The sequence below is a fragment of the Macaca fascicularis genome, chromosome 4 (assembly GCF_037993035.2).
Source record: "Macaca fascicularis isolate 582-1 chromosome 4, T2T-MFA8v1.1".
Classification (NCBI taxonomy): domain Eukaryota; kingdom Metazoa; phylum Chordata; class Mammalia; order Primates; family Cercopithecidae; genus Macaca; species Macaca fascicularis.
Genome location: NC_088378.1, coordinates 151193101 through 151208755, shown reverse-complemented (window position 1 = coordinate 151208755; position 15655 = coordinate 151193101). Strand labels below are relative to the sequence as shown.

The following is a 15655-nucleotide window of genomic DNA, read 5'->3' as shown; positions in this document are numbered from 1 at the left end:
ATGCGGAAAGTGACTGGAGTCCAGAGCTTTTTAGGAGGTGGATTCTAGATAGGACTTGGTGACTGCCTGGAGGTGGGGGTCTTGGGGAACTGGTAAGAAGGGGACGCTGTTCCTTGTGCAAACACGATACTTGTCTCTGGGGGTGGGTATTATTTTCAGTGTAATTCAAAAAAAATATTAAAACTGTTTGATCTAAGAAACCTTTAAATTGTCTGCTAGCTCAGCCAGGATACAGATGCTTTGCAGGGAGGAAAGAAATACATTCAGAAGGGTGAATGCACTCCAATTTTGATTTTTCTCTCTCTCCTTTCAAATTTCAAGGCTGGTTGCATATGCCTCATTAGCTCACGGGAGACTGTGATCCTGTAATCTTTTTTCATTTTCAGAAAACTAGAGATGTTAAACTTCCTTGGAGAAGGTGATTTTTGCAGCCTTTGAATAAAAGCACTTCCAGTTCTACCTTTAGTTGAAAATCAATGGTGTCTGATGTGTAGGAGAAGTCACCCAAGTCTCTTGTGTCCAGGCCACCAGCACTTATATGTTATACCTGTCACTTTGAGTCAAATAATCTCCAGTGGTCCCCAACTGCTAAAAATCTCAAGCCCCCATTCTCTTGGATCTTCAATTTTTTCTTTTAAGTTGAGAAAAAAAAATCTCTCCTACAAAAGGACATTTGATTTCTTGCTGAATTAATAAGTTTTTCTCCTTCTTAATGTGTCATCCAGGTCATTAATGGAAAAAGGTAGTCTATGATGCTGCAGAGCTCTGCCCTTTTTATTTTAATGCATTTTAAATACAAAATATCACAATTGTCTGCACTCCAATAAAAGAATGTAGAGCTGGAATTTTAATTTGATTATCATTCCCAATCTTCCCAGGCTTTCGTAGGCAAGTACTTTGTTTGAACAGCTGTACTCCGGTAAATCTCAGTAACAAATGAATCAGAAATGATTTTGTGTAGCAAGTCACAAGAAGGGAACTTCCTTAGAAAGACAGGTCATTAAGAAAATGAAGAAAGAAAAACTAGCAAACATTTGAGAAATTTAGCAGCTTTTTTTAAAAAAATAAAGCAATTTGTTCTAATAATTCTTTCCTAATCATCTTAAAATACGCTGTCATTAACAGCAGAGAAAGCTCTTTATTTCCTTTTGAATTTTAATACCGGGTAGAAATATAATTTACAATGAAAGTCAGCAGGAAAGGAAAAATACTAAAAACTAGGAGGCATAAAAAATGGAAATAGAGTCTTGTAGTCAATTTTCTATCATCTATAATTTTCTATCATCTATATGTGTGTTACCCATATGCTGGAGTGGAGTGTGGGGAGGGGAGAAGGAGGCGCTGTGAAATGTGTCTGCCTCCAATCACAAAAAGATCAAATTAACATGTGAAAAGATATTCCAAGGAGCTGTGGGAGAGAAAGGCTTTTGGCTTTCACCATCTTACCTACTGGATGGGTTTGAAAGCATAAAATAAAGCTAAACTAAATTCAGGGAAACATTGATTCACCCAAGTGAATAAACAACTTACTGCATTTGCTAATCTAATTAATCAAACTCTGCTTCTCCTTTCCAAAGGAGATTCACAGGCAGTAAAATAAATTAAATCAACATTTTTTTCCCCACTTACTAAAAATAAACTTTCTTTCCCTGGGTAAATCGGTCATTTAAATTCCCAAGGCTGCACTCCCGTAGTCCTCTGGCAGGAAGCAATTGTATGGGTATAAAATCATTTCTGTGCAGATTGCAGAGCTCGGGCTCAGCATCATGTCTGAGCTCTGCCACCTAAACTGATGAATAAGATAAATTTTAACTGAAGTTATCTTTAGAAACAAATGTCCTATGGATGATGTTGATTAGCAGATAAAAAAGCCTGTGTGTACATGGATGTTTTATGAAACTTAAAACTATTTTGATGGCAGGAAATAATGATTTTGGAAGAAATCCTGGAAAATTAAGGATATTTAAAGTTTGAAAACAATTGTAATTGTGAAAGTTTAGACACAGAAGTCATAAAAAAATTTCAGTAATTTGCAGATCTGTTACTTAATGTTTTCAGTTAATTTTAGATCAGTAGAATAAGATTTAGTTTTAGACTGCATGTATATACATATAGTAATTTTATACATACATACATTTACATAAATACAATATACAAGGAAAAGTGAAGGACAGAGTAAACGGAGAAGAAAATGAATTAAAAGATTATAAAGTGTTGAATGACAGGCTTTATGTAAGTAAGGCAAAAATGTAACATAGGAATATCCTAGATAACAAGTTAAGTATGAGCTAAGACTGTATCGCTAGGTTTTTCATTTTTTAAAGGCATAATACCAGGATGTGGATTTAGGAGGCCTGCAGTTTAGAATTGAGAAAGAGCTCACTGTTTATATTAAGTTCTACTCACACTTACTGCATTTCCTTGTCTTTGTCATGAATGGGCACCCTTCCAAGGAAGAACCTAAATGGAAAAGCGCTTCCAGCTGAGTTCTTAATGCTACCACCTTCGTCATCTGTCTGGTGCCCTCACCTTGAGGATCAAAGGGTCCCCAAGGATTGCCTTTCCCCGCATTTCCTTCTCGGATGGACTTATTTCCGTTCTTTTTAGTTTTGTTCACCCTAAGATATTGTGCTCAAAACTCATTTACATGCTCAGCTAATCTTAATTAAAATGTAAAGGCAGATCAGGGCACGATCAAATTAAGTCCTGAATATACTTGGATAGTTGGGCATCAGTTTAATGGATTAAACAGTTCTTGGAATTGCTTCTCTTTCTTGACAGTAAGTCTTAGTTTTGCTGTCATTTCTTAATAGTCCCTTTTACTTCCACTTTCAAGCTGTGACTGAACATTCTCTTTTAACTTACAGACTCTTGCTATTTGGAAACCCATGCCCACCTCTGACTTCCACTCAAAATTGCTTTCCTCACAGTCTGACTGCGAGAGTTGTGAAACATTGGGATGTGCTTCTGAGGTGGGCTGTGGAATGCCATGTAAGTTGCTACTATTTTTTCTGAAGGCGATGGGTTTTCGTGCGCAGTAGGGATGGCTTAGGCTTATCTCTGGTGTTTCCCTCTAAAGCTGGTGAATCTCGGTTATTGCTGTTGGGGTTTGTAATGTACTCCGCGTCTATTAGTGAAGACACAGAGGCAAAAGAAGCAGTTTCTTTCTTTCCTTCCTTCCTTCTTTCTTTTTTTTCTTTCTTTTTCTTCTTTTAGACAGTTTCACTCTTGTTGCCCACGCAGGCTGGAGTACAATGGCACAATCTAGGCTCCACGCAGCCTATGCCTCCCGGGTTCAAGTGATTCTCCTGCCTCAGCCTTCCCAGTAGTTGGGGTTACAGGCATGCGCCACCACGCCCGGCTAATTTTGTATTTTTAGTAGTGATGGGGTTTCTTCATGTTGGTCATGTTCTTAAACTCCCGATCTCAGGTGATCCGCCCACCTTGGCCTCCCAAAGTGTTGGGATTACAGGTGTGAGCCACTGTGCCTGGCCAGAAGCAATTTCTTTTGAATATTTATTTATTTATTTATTTGAGACAGGATCTCACTCTGTTGGCCAGGCCTCAGTGCAGACGCTCCATCACGGCTCCCTGCAGCTTCGACCTCCTGGGCTCAAGCAATCCTCCCACCTCAGCCTCCTGAGTAGCTGGGACTGCAGGCGCACACCACTACCCCTGGCTAATTTTTCGGTATTTTTTGTGGAGATAGGATTTCACTGTGTTGCCTAGGCTGGTCTTGAACTCCTAGGCTTAAGTGATCCTCCTGTCTTGGTCTCCCAGAGTGCTTGGATCACAGGTGTGAGCCACCACACCTGGCTTGAATTTGAAATAAAAAACAAAAAACAAAACAAAACAGAGTCTCATTCTGTTGCCTAGGCTGGAGTGCAGTGACACAGTCTTGGCTCACTGCAACCTCTGCCTCCCCAGTTCAAGTGATTCTCCTGCCTCAGCCTCCCGAGTAGCTGGAATTACAGGCGCCTGCCACCACGCCCGGCTAATTTTTGTATTTTTAGTAGAGACAAGGTTCCACCATGTTTGCCAGGCTGGTCTCAAACTCCTGACCGCAGGTGATCTGCCTGCCTCGGCTTCCCAAAGTTCTAGAATTACAGGCGTGAGCCACTGAGCTCGGCCAAATATATATATTTTTTATTTTTATTTTTTGAGATGGAGTCTCGCTCTGTAGCCCAGGCTAGAGGGAAGTGGTGCAATCTCGGCTCACTGTAACCTCCACCTCCCAGGTTCAAGTGATTCACCTGCCTCAGCCTCTGGAGTAGCTGGGATTACAGGTGCCCGCCACCACACCCGGTTAATTTTTTGTATTTTTAGTAGAGATGGGGTTTCACCGTGTTAGCCAGGATGGTCACGATCACCTGACCTCGTGATCCACTCGCCTTGGTCTCCCAAAGTGCTGGGATTACTGGCGTGAGGCACTGCGCCTGGCCAGGGGCCAAATATTTTTATAATAAATCCACCATCTCTATACTGTTCTGTGGTGAAATATGCTGAAGATTAAATGAAATCTTTAAAACTTGGTTATCATGGATTTGGCTGCATAGTTGGCCAAACTAGTTTGTTTTGTTTTCTTTTTTTTTTTTGAGACCAAGCCTCGCCCTGTTGCCCAGGCTGGAGTGCAGTGACACGATCTTGGCTCACTGCAACCTCCGCTTCCCGGGTTCAAGCAATTCTTCTGCCTCACCCTCCTGTGTAGCCGGAACCACAGGTGCGTGCCACCACGCCCAGCTAATTTTTGTAGTTTTTAGTAGAGACAGGGTTTCACCATGTTGGCCAGGCTGATCTTGAATTCCTGACCCTTGTGATCCACCCGCCTCTGCCTCCTAAAGTGCTGGGATTACAGGGTGAGCCACCACACCCGGCAACAAGATTGGTTTCTAAGAATTCACTTCGTGATTTGTTTAATTATCTTTAACATTCAAATTGGGGAATGACTTAACTAGATGCAGGCAAAGACAATATCTTGCTTACTATCTCTAAGGTACTGCCACCTAGATACTAGAGATACAAAGATGAGTAAGACAAAGTATGTGTTCTGAAAATGGTGGTTTATCTGTTATTACCATTTATAATACTGCAATATACTTGTTTGTATCTTCTAGATTGTGAGTTTTTTTGAGGTCAAAACCATGGCATCCAAAAATTCCACATAGAAACTTCCACTAAATAGTTTAGAAATGAAAAGATAAACCATCCCAAAGTACTTTGCATTTGGTCAAATTTAAAAATTTTTTTTGAGACAAGGCCTCGCTCTGTCACCCAGGCTGGACTGCAGTGGCACGGTCATGGCTCATTGCAACCTCTTCCTCCTGGGCTTAAGCGATCCTACCGCCTCAGGGTCCGAGTAGGTAACACCACAGACGTGTATCACCATGCCTGGCTAATTTTTTTAGTTTTTATTTTTTGTAGAGACAGGGTCTCTCTCTGTTGCCCAGGCTGGTCTTGAACTCCTGGGATTAATAGATCCTCCTGCCTTGGCCTTCCAAAGTGCTAGGATTACAGGCATGAGCCACCATGCCCAGTGACATTTCCTAATAGCTATTATCACCATCACAATTACTCCTTACTAATAATACCTAATATATAGAGCTTGCACATCTCCTGGCTCATGTGAGCCTTAAAATTCTATGAGGTATGGAGGGCAGCAGATGCTTCTCTATCTTATTGATTTGGGCAACATGCCCAGATAATGCACCTGATTTTTTTTTTTTTTTTTTGAGACGGAGTCTTGCTCTGTCACCCAGGCTGGAGTGCAGTGGCGCGATCTCAGCTCACTGCAAGCTCCGCCTCCCGGGTTCACGCAATTCTCCTGCCTCATTCTCCCAAGTGGCTGGGACTACAGGTGCCTGCCACCATGCCTGGCTAATTTTTTTTTTTTTTGTATTTTTGGTAGAGATGAGGTTTCACCATGTTAGCCAGGATGGTCTCGATCTCCTGATCTCGTGATCCACCCGCCTCGGCCTCCCAAAGTGCTGGGATTACAGGCGTGAGCCATTGCACCTGGCCTAATGCATGTAATTTTTCTAAGATTATGGATTTAGTAAGTTTTGCTTAAGTTCTCAGACCTAGGTTTCCTCAGTCCACATCCACTAGGCCGTCCGATAGACTTTTACAGCTGGACTATTACTTGAATACTTGAATAACATGGGAATGTTTCTGTGTGTGTAAGAAAGGATATAAAATTAGCCAGGTGTGGTGGTATGGGCCTGTAGTCCCAGCTACCAGGGAGGCTGAGGTGAGAGGATTGCTTGAGCCCAGGAGGTGGAGGTTGCAATGAGCTGAGATCCCACCACTGAACTCCAGCCTGAGCAACACAGTGAGACCCTGTCTAAAAAAAAAAAAAAAAAAAAGCATATAGGGGAAACATTATCAACATTATCACTATCTTTACATGTGCGGAACCCTACCCAGTAGTTGGGGTATTGGTCTTTCTTACTCTGAAACTTCTCAGGGTTGAATTTCAAATGTGTGTTGCTTATGTCTACTTTTATTTTGGCTTAATAAAGAAATTTTCTTTTCTGACCTGCAGGCCTAGAGGTGAAACATGTGTGACCATGCCCTTGTATGCTGGCCTCTGCCCACCTCTTTGCCTCATTTCATTAAGTTCTCCCCCATGCCATTCACTATGCTCAAGACTGAGTGTTCATCTTTTCCACCACAGGGCCTTTGCACTGCCTGGCCCTCTGCCTACAATACCATTCCCCTTTCCCCACCTCAACACCTCAGCCTTGGCTTGGTTGAGTCTTATGCATCCCTTTGGACTTAGCTTAAAGCTAGCTTGCCCAGAGAAGACTTCCCAAAGAGAATGAATATTGTGCGACAACCTCAGTAAATGTTTGAATTAGGGTCCCTAATTGTAAGCCACAGAAATGGACTCTGGTTAAGCAGAAATGGAATTTATTGAGAGGATATGGAGAAGCTTGTGGTTGCCTTGGGAGGGCTGAAGAACTAGGTACATAGCTAAATGTTTCAGAAACAATTTTCAAAACCATGGCAAGGAACTGGCCTAAAGAGGAAACTGTCACCACCTGTGCTGCCTCCTTGAGCCCTGGATTTTTGTGGTTTGTTTCTGTTTTTTTTTTTTTTTTTTTTTAAGATGGAATCTTGCTCTGTCACCTAGGCTGGAGTACAGTGGCGCTACCTCGGCTCACTGCAACCTCTGCCTCCCAGATTCAAGTGATTCTCCTGCCTCAGCCTCCTGAGTAGTTGGGATTACAGGCGCCCACCACCACGCCCAGCTAATTTTTTGTATTTTTAGTAGAAGCAGGGTTTCACCATGTTGGCCAGGCTAGTTTCGAACTCCTGACCACAAGTGATCTGCCCTCCTTCGCGCCGGATGCTGTGGTTTCTAGTGCTGCCCGGAAATCTGCCTGCTCAGAGAAGGCGGCCTTGCAACCATCACTGGTCGCCTAAGCTGGATACCACGACTGCCATCCTTACCTGTAAAACCACGTCAAATCCATCCCGGTATGTATCTTCCTCCTGCAAGTTGCCTGCATGTGAATCCAAGTTGTGCAACAGTGAATCTAATTGGTGGTACTGAAGTCACCCTAGCTGCAAAGGAGACTGGAGAACGAAGTTTTCTGAGTTCTTTAAGTGGAAAGTGGGACCTATTAGCTGAAAATTATCCAGCTACACCAAGGGTATTCAAAAGGTGCTAGCCAGGGGGAAAACGTGACAAATGTCTTCTACACTGAGACGCAGGGTTTTAATCCACCTATGAACCAACCATAGCTACCTCACAGGGTTGTTATGAAGATTAAGGTAATTTACATGAAACTGCTTGTTAATGAACAGTACAGAGAGATATAAATATAAAATAATATTTTTTCTCTAATGTAACATATCTTTGACTGAAGCATAAAATCAAGTCCTTAATAAGTTGACAGATCTCCAGCTCACTTTATATGTTTTTAAAATGGTAAGGATATTCTTCTCCCCCAAAAGGTATTTTAAATATTCAAGATAAATTGAAAAAAGAAAAAAAGTACCTCTTCTATCAAAGTGATGCCCTCATAAATTTCTATCATCTCCACATGTTTATTTTGTAGGGGAAATATACAAAACAATGCCAAGCGTAGAAATTGTAGTTTAAAACATGTGAGTGGGTTTTCAGCTACTTTTGACTTGTTTCTGATTTTAAGGCTTTGTTCTAATCTACTTTTTATACTCTGGTTTCAACATGAATACAGCCCTCTTGTTTGAAAACAGACAATGGGCTTATTCAACTCTCAAGGCTCTCTACATTTGGTGTTTTTGTCACGGCCCTTGGTGGCTCTACCAGATACATTATTATCTTGTAAAAAATGTAGATGTAACAGCTGAGTTTTTAGCAAAAGTCATAGCAGTTGTGTAAAAGGGTGTTAGTGTAAATGGTTGTGAGTGTAAATGGTTGTGGCAGTTGCATTAAAGCTAATGCAGTGGGAATTAGTCACGTATTCGCTGAATGTAACCCTGGCCTTTCATGGTAAAGTTCCTCTATAGAAGAGGGGAGGTCGATATCAATGTAATTTCAGAGGAGAAACAGCCATGTGCAGAGTTATTTTCCTATTTGATGGAAATGTTTTCCAGTATAACATTGGACTTTCGAGTTATGCTACTTAACTTTCCTTTCTTGTAAATATTGAATTAAAATAAGATATTGCTAGAAAAAGTAAAACATGACCCAGCATTGCAATGCTGAAAATTGGATTATAATTCTCACATTGTTAGATTTCTGCCATCTTATATTTTATTCAAGAATACAGAGAATTCTAACGTGTTTTCATGCACCTTCTTACTTAAGTAATACTTCATATTACACTGAACTGTCCTGAATTTCCAGAAATCCCATATTGGGTTAAGAGGAATTTCCTTTCAAGATACTCTGTCTCCTCTTCAACATCTTCTCAAACCTTTTCTCCTCACCCACACATACTCACTCATTTACACTTAACCTAAAGAGGACACTGATTTTAGGACACTGGAAATCTGTAATCCTTACATTGTCTTTTAGTAAAAGTCTGAACCTGGAACTCCAGAAGGCCTTAAAAAATAGCACTGTAGTCAATAGAGCTTAGTTGGGGTAAACAGAGCACCCCAGTAAGTAGTACATTTTGGTGATTCAAAATTTATTTTACTTCTGTGATCTGTATAAGTATTTATGTGATCTGTAAATATTTTCCAGCCGTAAAAATTCTAATTTCGTCTCTCAAGATACATAGTGGGCACTTGTGCAACTGTACTCAGGGAGCTGTCTGTTGGTTGGAGAGGGAGATGAAGTAGATTGAGGTGCAAATGGCATATTTAATACTGAAGCTTTTGCTTTAATTGGTGATGTTGAAAGTCACTTGAAACCAACCCCCCGGTCCTCAAGGGAGTTCTCAGGTTACGTGTGGGTGTACTGTGACTGCCTTTTATTTTATTGACTCACTAAATTCTTAGATTACTCTTTACCATTTGATATTGACAGACCATAAAATCCTTATGGAACCTGCTCAGTAGTGACTTATAAAGAATTATCTTGTTAATAAACAGCATCATTTGGAATTCAAGTTTAATTAAAATGGAAAAGTAAATGATTATGTAAAGATTTTTCCTCATTTAAACTTGTATCCTTTTATTGCCTCTGTCTTTTCTCTAAATTCAAAGATAGATTCATTTTATACCCATTTTTGCAAGGGGCATTTTTACAGAATCTGTTGTAGGACTTCTTCTCATTAGTTTTTTTAATTATTATTTTTTTAAATTAGAGAAGGAGTTGTGAGGTAGAGTCTGAGAGAGGTAAAAATGAAAAGTCTATGTTATCCAGGGATTTTAGATTTTGGGATGCTGTTTAAAGATAATGATTGTTTATGGACTCTTTAAAGATGTTTTCTCATAGAGTTGCCAGGTAACAGATTAGTTATCTGAGGGTGGTTTGAAAGATCTTTTGAAATTGCCTGGGTGACAATACTACCTTATGGTACTTATAAAGCTCCTTTGAAGTTGGCTTTTCATATTAGAAAACCAGAAAATATTTTTCTTTTATTAAACGGAAAACAATACGTGGTTCAGAGGTTTAGTAATTTTTTTTTTTTTAGAAAAAAATACATTGTTTATTTTTGTGATTGACTCCAATTTTTTTTTTTTTTTAATCTTTCAGCCTTCGTGGGCTGCCGGATATTTCTGAATCAAGGTTCTTAGTATAATACGTTTGCTGCTTTTGTAAACCATACATAGTTATGAGGTACATACTGTTATACCTCAAAATTTGAGGGCCTCTTCTTTTTTCTCTTCTCTTTCAGACACTGTGGTACAAAACCTGCAGCCCCCAAGCTTGGTTGTTAAGAGAATTTTGGATTGAAATAAATCTTGTAGGGCATGCGGCATTCCTGCACAACCTTTGTTATACGCAGTCACACTGAAAGAACAGGTTAAATGGAAAGGGCTGTTAGGGGTCAGGGCTAGAAACTCGCAGAGGCAGATATTGCAGTTTGGGTAAGCAGGAGTTTATGAGAGTCCTCTTCAGTCCAAGCTTATCTGAGCTCACAAAGGAGTTTCACGGTCTGTTGCTCTGCAAAAGCTATTTGGGCAGGCACTTTTCTTCCCAACTAGCTTTTAAGTGCTCCTGGGGCCCTCAAGCCTATTCACTTAGGCCTCTCAGATTATGAATACATAAACCTTAATGATTTTGGAGTCCCAAAGGAAGACATATTAACTAGTGCATCATCAAAACATGATTCTGCTAATAGAATGGACAAATACATCGTAGAGCGTCACAAATTCACCCGCTTTCTAGTAGTGACTATAATAATAAGTTTTTGCAACCCGTGAAGAACATTTATTCTGTTCTAGCATTGATAGGATGATTGATATTGATTATAAATTTATATTCAAATAGTGGAACCAGTTGTGTGATAGACGTAACCTCTGAGAGCAGTGGTAATGATTTTAGTTTTTAATGGTTTGATAAAATATACAAGGCATTTGATGAATACACAAGTTGGTTATTTCAAGCATCTTGGAGCTTTGGTCTTCCCATATTCAGTAGTTATGTAGACCATGCAGTCTGTTCCCCCTTTTCAGGTATAATTTGTCTTTCAAAATAAAAATTGTGATTGTGATTGTTATTAACACATTGAGTCTCTTAATAGTCTTTAAATACTTCAATCTTTTCAAGCAATGTTTGGCATAACCTGAATTCCACTTAAAATCTCTCATGAGAGAATAGAAACTGTCATATGAAATTTGTTATAATAGGATTTAACCTATAAAGTTCTAATTCTTTCTTCCCTTCAATTTTTATCTAGTATTTAATTGCCCACTGGATGATTTATTTTAGAATTGGCCTAGTTTTTTTTTTTTTTTTTTTTTTTTTTTGGCATCAATGCCTGTGGGCAAATGTAAATTTGCAGCTGAATTAGCAAACCGGGGATCTCTGTATAAATTAATAACCACAACAGGGAATCAAGGAACTGTTTGATTTCCCTGTTTTTCTAGATTGACCATGTGTATAAGGTGGTAGAACTAGAATTGGGAGATAAGGGGGGGGTTTATGAGGAAATGATTAATTTCTAATTGTCTTATTAATATAAAAGGAATGTACATTTATTGCAGAAAATACAGAAAAGGAAAAAGAAGAAAAGAAAATCCATTATTCTTCCACTCAGAGAAATTATGTGAATGTTTTGATATCTTTTATTTCAATCTTTTACTGTTTTGAAATATTTTATGCATAAAAAGTGTACATACATTTCTGAAATAGACAGCAATAAAATGCCGACCCATGCATCTGCCATCCAGCTGAGAACAGTATCAATTCTGTTTTACCTTTCAGTTTTTCCTCCTCACCTATACCTCAGATACAACTTTTCCCTTTTCAATTAAAGTTAATTTCTCCAAAATAAAATGTTATTTTGATAATTTCAAACATGTTTAGTCTCTTAGCTTTTTTTTTTTTTTTTTTTTTTGAGACGGAGTCTCGCTCTGTCGCCTAGGCTGGAGTGTAGTGGCCGGATCTCAGCTCACTGCAAGCTCCGCCTCCCGGGTTTACGCCTTTCTCCCGCCTCAGCCTCCCGAGTAGCTGGGACTACAGGCGCCCGCCACTTGGCTGGGCTAGTTTTTTGTATTTTTTGGTAGAGACGGGGTTTCACTGTGTTAGCCAGGATGGTCTTGATCTCCTGACCTCGTGATCCGCCCGTCTCTGCCTCCCAAAGTGCTGGGATTACAGGCTTAAGCCACCGCGCCCAGCCTTCTCTTAGCATATTTTAGGTAAGTCAGCATCCTGACATTTTCGTTTTCCATTTGCTTGTGTTCCTTCATGGTTTCACCATATATGTGTCCCTAACTAATAATTACTTTATTTTGCATGTTTTAAAACTTTAAATACATGAAACTGTATTGTTTCTTCTATTGCCTTTTTAAAAATTAACGTTACATGTTTTGTGATGTGTGCAACTTTATACATTTATTTTCATTGCTGTGTAGTACTACTGTGTATGAACGTAGCTCCGTTTATCCATTTCCTGTCAGTGGACTTGTGGGTTTTCTTTTGTAGCAGATTCTGTCAATTCCTCACCCATGCATCTTAGATCTTCCTTGATGCACTCATCAACCTCCAGATGCATTATCTGCGTCTGTGCCTAAGGGCTCTCCTCTCCATCCCAACTACAGAAAGTCTTGCACATCACAGAAAGCCAGGAGTGCCCCTGGGGGCAGGTCTCAACCAATGACTCTGGGGAGTTGGGGTGTAAATACCACAGCTCCCTTGGATAATTGCAGTTCCCTTAGCTTCTCTATGAGAGGATGCCCCAGTGACTCACAGTAGTTGGTTTAATGGCGCACCCTTTATTGGCTACCTTTTTTTCCCTGTATTACTTCCCCATACCCCTACCAGTTTTTTTTGTTTGTTTGTTTATTTTTTCCTTCTAAATAAACTTCATTTTTCTCTTAGGGTCTGCTTCTGAGAGAAGCTAAACTAAGTCAAGTAGTTTGCAGTTTGGGTCATTGCAAATAATACTGCTGTGGACATTCTTGTATCCTGGTACACAGAGCAAGTGTTTTTCTGGGAAATATTCCCAAAGAGAATAACTGGATTACAGGGCATGCATATATTCCACTTTCTGAGTTGGTGCTGGCTTGTTTTTCAAGGTGGTTGGGACAAACATTCATGAGTAATGAGTGAAATATTCCTAACATTCAACATCCTTGCAAACTTACCTTTGGTATTGTGTTTAGCATAGTTTCTTATATAAGATTTTAATTTGCATTCCTGAATACTTAATGAGATTGTGCATCTTTACATATATTATTGGCCATTTGTATGCAAATACATATTTGCATTTGTCACTTCTTCTATGGTCTGTATTTTTGTTTGTTTGTTTGTTTGAGATGAGGTCTCACTATGTTGCCCGGGATGGTCTGTTCTTGGCCTCAAGTGATCCTCCTGCCTTAGCCTTCTTAGTAGCTGGGACTACAGGCATGTGCCATTGTGTCTGGCTGTAATTTGCTTTTTTGTAGGAGCTCTTTATAAATTCTAGATAGTAGCATTTTATATGTCCTTTAGACATTCTGTCCAAGTTTGTGGCTTGTTAGCTCCCTTTCTTTATGGGTCATTCTTAATGAACAAACATTGAAGTCAAAGCACTTAGTCTTTTTTTTTTTTTTTTTTTTTGAGACGGAGTCTCCTTCTGTTGCCCAGGCTGGAGTGCAATAGTGCGATCTCGGCTCACTGCAACCTCCGCCTCCTGGGTTCAAGTGATTCTCCTGCTCGTGCCTCAGCCTCCTGAGTAGCTGGGATTATAGGCCCCCGTCACTATGTCCAGCTAATTTTTGTATTTTTAGTAGAGACAGGGTTTCACCATGTTAGTCAGGGTGGTCTCGAGCTCCTGACCTCAGGTGATGCATGACCTCAGGTGATGCACCTGCCTCAGCCTCCCAAAGTGTTGGGATTACAGGCGTGAGCCACCACACCCGGCACAGCACTTAGTCTTTCACAATTAAATGTGATGCTATGGTTGCGTTTGAAATCCATTATTTTATTATTTCTTTTCTTTTTGAGAAAATGTTTTGTATTTTTAGTAGAGACAGGGTTTCACCATGTTGGCCAGTCTGGTCTCAAACTCCTGACTTCAGATGATCTACCCGCTTTGGCCTCCCAAAGTCCTGGGATTACAGGTGTGAGCCACCATGCCTAGCCTATTTTATTATTTCTTTTCTCCTCTTTTCCTTCTCTCACACACTCCTCCTCCTCCTGTTGTATTTAATACTTCATACACAGAAGCGGAACTCCAATACATTTACATGTTAGCATTGTTTTGTCACGTGGACAACTAGAGGATTCCTTCCTATATTGGAATTGCCAGCTGTGTAGTAGATAACTGGAATAAAGTGTTTCTGATGGAATCGGTTTGGATATCACTCATGTAGGAAAAGCATGGGAGTGTGTGTTTGTAATTCTAAACACATTCAGTGGGTGACTTTGTTTGCTAATAAGGTGGTTCTTGAAATGCCACAGAACTGGACAAATATGTTACAAAGTTCCAAATACTTGAAGATGATACCTACTTTTGAGGACCAAGTGAGACAAGTGATGAGTCAGTATATCAAGGCGATAGGGGAACATCTGTGGTAGCTTACTGGGCCCATGATCACATTCTTCTCAGGTCAGAAGTCTCATGCGACAGACCTGAAGCCACGGCTTGCTTCGTTCCTCAGACAAAGGCAAGCTTGCTGCTCAGCTCTCCTACATTAATCTGCCAATAAGTTCAGCAAAACTCACTTGGTTTTTTAAAAAAGTAATTGAACTCACATGAAAGCTTTATCAGTCAACCCTTAAGTCTTGCTGCCTTAAACAGATCAGTGTAAAAGGAGTTTTCATAATGTTTATAGAATGAGGTTGTGTGAGGTCACTGAAATGGTGTTTGTTTTTCTTGCGGCTATTTCAGTGGCAGTTGTACAAAGCTTGATATGCTTTGTTTGGGAATGTGTGATACTGTAAGCATGCCATTTTTGGTCTGTGCTAACTGAAGCAACATTTTACCCCGTGTGTAGATAGTGTGGTGTATAATCGTTCCTGTGATTTTAATAACAGAATTATAATATGTGAGATCCCAAATGGGTGTTAGACACCATCCAACTTCCTCACTACAGTAAAATATATAGGCAGGAAGAAATTTTAAAAACTCATTTCAATCATGCCAGCTAGGAAATTTTGGTAGATCATGTAAAATAGAGATTCACCCACAAAATGTAATAGTCAAGTTTCAAGAATGAGAATGGCAGACGAAGTTTTAGGAGAATGTCTGTTTCTCAAATGAGGCATTCAGCAGGAAGTAGTGGAAAATTGGTTGGGGGTCATATATCTAAGCTTAGGAGCATTATATGCAATGTTATAATATTCTCAAGGCCAAATCTCATGCATGTCTTCATGCAGCCCCTGTCAGAGACTGCGTTTAAGAAAGAAGATATTTTTTTAAAAAATGGTTAAAATGGTAATTTTTTTTTTGAGACAGAGTCTCAAAGTCTCGGAGTCTCACTCTGTTACCCAGGCTGGAGTGCAGTGGCGTGATCTTGGCTCACTGCAACCTCTGCCTCCCGGGTTCCAGTGATTCTCCTGCCTCAGCCTCCTAAATAGCTGGGATTACAGGCGTGTTCAACCACACCTAGGTAATTCTTGTATTTT

The 15655-nt window shown here is 39.9% G+C and overlaps 1 protein-coding gene across 41 annotated transcripts in view; it reads left to right on the top strand.

Annotated features, from left to right (window-relative positions):
* LOC107129614 (uncharacterized) overlaps positions 1-15655 on the top strand; it is a 487674-nt gene that overhangs the window by 72590 nt on the left and 399429 nt on the right. For 6 of the 41 annotated variants that reach the window (XR_012434178.1, XR_012434187.1, XR_012434189.1 and 3 more), the window contains one exon: positions 2868-2991. The exons of 31 other annotated variants lie outside the window; for them this stretch is intronic. The gene's annotated coding sequence lies outside the window, so the exon portion shown is untranslated. Of the gene's footprint in view, positions 1-2867; positions 2992-7132; positions 7480-15655 lie in introns of all 41 variants that reach the window. 4 more of the 41 variants (XR_012434176.1, XR_012434188.1, XR_012434195.1 and 1 more) reach the window with 1 other exon arrangement.